Source organism: Coptis chinensis, chromosome 7 (assembly GCF_015680905.1).
Source record: "Coptis chinensis isolate HL-2020 chromosome 7, ASM1568090v1, whole genome shotgun sequence".
NCBI classification, from domain to species: Eukaryota; Viridiplantae; Streptophyta; class Magnoliopsida; order Ranunculales; family Ranunculaceae; genus Coptis; species Coptis chinensis.
Window position 1 is genome coordinate 78,792,187 of NC_141462.1, and position 5,460 is coordinate 78,797,646.

Consider the following 5,460-nt stretch of genomic DNA (forward strand, 5'->3'; position numbering starts at 1 on the left):
TTGGCTCCTAAGGCAGGCATAGCCAAGCGCCATAGAGGCAAGCGTGGTGGAAAGAAAGAAATTGATATGACCAAGGTGAAATGCTACAACTGTAAGTAGATGGGACACTTCACTCATGATTGCACTGAGCCGAAGCAGGTATCCATTTCCCCTGACTCTCATTACATAAGTGTATGTACACATGTTTTAGTTGCTCATTCTCTCCCTGAATGGATTGTAGATACAGGAGCAACCAGGCATATAACGCGAGAGCGAGTAGGGTTTGTAGATTATCGTCGAATTCCAGCAAACACCCAGAGGTTTTATATGGGAAATGGCACTAGTGAAGATGCATTAGGAATTGGTACATACCAACTCTCATTACGCACTGGGCGCGTACTTCTTCTACATGACGTGCTTTATGTTCCTGGAATTCAACATAATTTGCTTTTTGTTTTAGCACTTCTTTCTTTTGGATATTCTTTTGATTTTAAGGTTGATAGGTTGGATATTAAGTTGGATGGTATTGTTTTTGGACATGGATTCCTTATGAATAATTTCTTTAAAGTTGAATTGAATGATTCTTTTTCTTCATTATCTTACATGGCTAGTGCAAGTAGAAATATTGATTCTGTTACTTGGCATGCTAGACTGGTCATATAGGACAAGATATGATGACCAGATTAGCAAGAGAAGGCCTATTGGGCCCACTTGCTAAGGTTGACCTACCTATATGTGAACCATGTTTAGTTGGTCAAAGCATGTAGAAAGCCTTTTTGGACAGGCAGTAAGAGCTACTCAGCCACTTGAGCTAGTCCACTCAGATATTTGTGGGTCTATGAATATTAAGGCACGTCATGGTGCCTCTTATTTTCTCACTCTTATAGATGATTACTCATGATATGGCTATGTCTATCTGATAGCTCACCGCTATGAAGCTTTGAATTGTTTTAAACACTTTATAGCAGAGGTGAGACACAGAAAGAGAAGAGCTTAAAAACTCTTCGAACTGACCGAGGACATGAATACTTATTTGATCAGTTCAAGGAACTATGTGAGCTAGAAAAAGGGGATATGCAGACAATTAACTATTCCTTATACTCCGCAACAAAATGGTGTAGAACTCTTTTAGATATGGTTAGATCAATGATGGTGCAAAGTAATCTCCTTATATCATTTTGGGGGGACGCACTTTTGACTGCTACCTACATACTTAACTGAGTGCCTTCTCAGTCAGTTCCTTCAACACCTTATGAACTTTGGAAAGACGAAAAGCCCCATTTGGAGCATTTGCGCCCATGGGGTTCAGCAGGTTTTGTTCACAACATCTCTCATAAGTATAGGAAACTAGGCCCTAGAGCTAAAAAGTGTATCTTTGTAAGGTATTTTGATAACTCAAAAGGTTATGTTATGTACGGTGAACATCCTGATGGAGGAATGACAGAAATAGAGTCTCGCGATATAGATTTCATTAAGAATGATTTTCCTAGCATAAGTAACGCAAAGAAAGATCTTGACCTCTATGAGATAGAGGAGTACGAAAACATCCTACCATCTTCAAGCGAGGGTGGGGAATTAATTTCTCATCCTATAATCACTGAAGATAGTGGGAGTGGTTTTCAACCTAGTGGGAGTGTACCAGACAGTGGGAGTGTACCACTAGATCTTCCACAAGATCCTCAAGTGCGTAGGAGTAAATGTGGAAATATTCCCGTCGTCATTTCGAGATTGAAGGGGATATTTTTATGTGTACTGATAAAAGTAAAATGATAGTTTTACCTACGAATAAGTAACGAGACTCAAACGCAAGTAAAACTAAACTATTTTCTTATCTAGCTTGTTTATCAAAGATTTCTACTCTCGAATGCTATCACAATAGAGTTAGAGTAGAAGATTCGTTCCACTCCTAGTTCTTTAGTATTAGCGTTTTCTATTATTATCGGTCCTAGCCAAAGTTAATGAGAGTAATGATGGAATTATACTACGATGCAAATTATACTAACAAGATATGATAATTTAACTACGAAATACTAAGGTTTGAATCTAGATAAAGAATCAGGGGGGAATTGTTTCCACTTTGAATCCAATTTAATAAACTAGCATAGATTGTTGTAATCCAATTCTTACGTTCTTACGATAAGAATTGGTCATAATCCCTAATTATTCATGACAATCTCTACCAACTAATGACTAGCATGTGAGGAAGTTCAACCCATTCTCATGACAAATCAACTACCTTCTAGAGTGGAATAAACTCTTACAACTATTTCTACACTACACAATCAAATTTTCATCAAGGCTTCATCAAACCCCTCTAATGGAGGTTTAGCCTTAATTCATCAAACTATCATTTCCAATTGAATTTAAACAAGACATCATATAAATATTGTAACTTTACTAAATTGATCTAATCATGAATTCAAATCTAAATTAACAACGAAGAAATGATTAATAACTAAATAATCGAAACTATATCTAAATAATTTAATAATTAAAACTAGATTATGATTAAATAATTAGCAATTGAAGACAACTAATTTATGAATTTAATAATACTAAAACTAAATAATAATTTAATCAATAAACTAAATCGAATTAGAAACTAATACTTTATTATAAAACTAAATATGATTCTAAAATAATAATCTACTTGTTCTAACACCAATTAATTGAAAGGTAAACTAGATCTAAGCAAGATATGAAAACTAATTAATGGAAACTAAATCTAGATCTAAACTATTCTCTAATGGCTACTTGCTACCTAAAGCTAATGGTTGCTTAAGAGTTAAGTCTTGTGTGTTGAAATGGAGGAGACAAGATCCACATTTTTGTGCATAGGCTGAGGAGCCATGTTTTGGGCCGGAAAATCGAGCCCAAAACCAAATTTCTTCAGTCCACATAGGCCTTTTCAGCTGGATTTGACTTCCACAGACTTTTTATCTACTTTTGCTCCTCTGATTGGGTCAAGACTTAGACCATTGGAAAGCTGATTCCAACCCGGTCGTTTTGACATAAGGTAGGCCCAATTCCAAGGTCTGAGCCCAAAGATACAGTCTTCGAAAGTTCTGCTAACTTTTGTGTGTTGTTTCTGTCCGCGTTGACTTTGACTTTTCATCTTTGACTTTTCCGCTTTGACCGGATTTTACAAAGGCTTTTTCTCTTTGAATCTTGGCTTTTAATCATAGAACTTCTTAGCAACCAACCCTTGATCCTTTATCTCGCCAAAGTGACATATTTCTACACATAATTGACTTCAATGCCTTAAATACATAAAAGTACGTAATCAGCATTAACTCTTATTTATTACTCGCATAATTGGTCTAAAAGTATTATTGTTAAGGGGTTAAAACTACAGTTTTGGGCTCTTATCAAACCACCCCCAAACAGCATTTTGCTTGTCCTCAAGCAAATATGAGAAATTAGAATAAGTGACAAAAAATAGAGTTCTAACTACTCTCATTTCGCCGAGTGCGATTGCATTGACCATATGTAACAAAGCCTTAAACCACTAGGAATTCCCTAGTGGACAAGTTATAGCCTCGTGAGAGTTTTCCAGTGAAGGTACTCACAAACTTCATCTATACTATAACGACTAAGAAATAAAACTATTGTTTCCTTATTTATGCTCCCAATTATCTATATATCTCACTAGCAATGAATAAAGAATAATCAAGTCGAAACCTAAGCTAATATATGCATAATAATCAATCATCTATGAATAAACATATATACAATGAGTAATACTATGAAATGCACTAGTAGGTTCGTTTTTGAAAACTCGGAATAACGTCTTTAAGTAGGTCCTCACATAAATGTCAAGACAAAACCACTATGATTTTTTCGCTCAAGTTTCGTACTCTAGTGTACAGTGGGCACATTTTACCTTACAATCTCAATGACACACAAGGAAGCCGGAGTCGATCAAACACATCTGCCACTTACTATCACACTAACCTATTCCTAATTGAGTTAGAGGTCTTTATTAGGTGTTGGGGGATTAGGAGATGGTTTAAGAAGGAAGAAATGGATATTCAAAATAGACAAGTCTGAGATAATAGAGTCTTCATATTATGTAACTAGAGAAAACCTTGTTCTTTACTTTTGCTTCTACACCTTGTTTCCATCCTTAGCCATATTTTTCTTTTTCTTTTGGTTTTGACTCCTTTGATTCTATTTTTGGAGTTCTAACTCTTTATTTTCTTTTATTTATTTTTATTTATTTTATATTTGAATGGAAACTTTCTTTTCTTATCTGAAGCGACTAACAATTTTTTGATTTCAAATGTCTTTCTTTTTTCTATTCTTCATCTCTATTCTTAGACTCATTCAAAGAATGAGTAGGATGATTTTTTTTTTTTTTTGTTTTTGTAACAGGGTAAAGGATTTGCGGTTTATGAAAGGCTAAAGAAAGGCTGAGAGGGGCGACTAGCGGAAAATAATTTCATAAGGGTTGAATTTCTGGCTATATCGATCCAAAGAGGGTGTAAATTCTCGCTTAGGATATGGTATAGTGATCAAGCAAGTGGATGTGTCATTTCTCAAATATTTCACTCATATAAGACTTTAGGCTATATTCTCACAGGATTTGTAGAATAAGTACTCTAGCCTAGATTTCAGAAACTTACTGCAAACCAATCATAGATACTCATGTAATATATTTATAGATAGATACAAAGATTATTACCTATGTATTAACCTAAGTTTCTAAAAATTATTCTAATGCAAAAGCTACGTGAGACTTCTAGATTATTTAGAGCATATAGAAAGAAAACAATACCAATATTCCTAAGTGTATAGCATACCTTTTTATTTATATTTTTGAAATTTTTGAATTTTTACTAGAAAACAAGTGCATACTGTACATATATATATATCCTAATAGATGCCTTAATTACGCGTGTTTCTATGCCCCAAACAAGAAGCATGCTTTGTCCTCAAAGTATTTAAATAAAAAGGGTAGAGAAATACCATGGAAACGCGTAAAATTCTGGAACATCTGCAAAACAAGATTAAAACATACTAATATAGAAACTAAAAACTGACGCAACTCTATTGGAGTTCCACCTGTTATGGGGTTAATAAGAATTAAATTGCTTGGGACATAAGCAGACACTAACTGAAACTAAAACATACCTCCTCTCCCGCGTTTACTCGTCATCCTCCTCATCATCCTCTTTAAAGAGATGAGGTTCCTTCACGTCCTGCCATGCCATGAAAACTTGCCAAGCCCACCGCCGTGTGTCATCAACTTGTGCTAACCTGTCGAGTGTTACTATGTCTGATAGGATGTAAGGGGCAACCAAATGTAGCTGCACCTGCCATCCCGGCCAAGTCATAACTCGTAATGAACGAACCACCCAATTGGTGGGTCTCATGACTTTAACCCTTTTCCAATCTGTGAACTGGGTACAGAATATAGGTAAACAACCATGCATGATACGACAAACCAAAACATGCATAAGAAGATACTTATGCCTCATG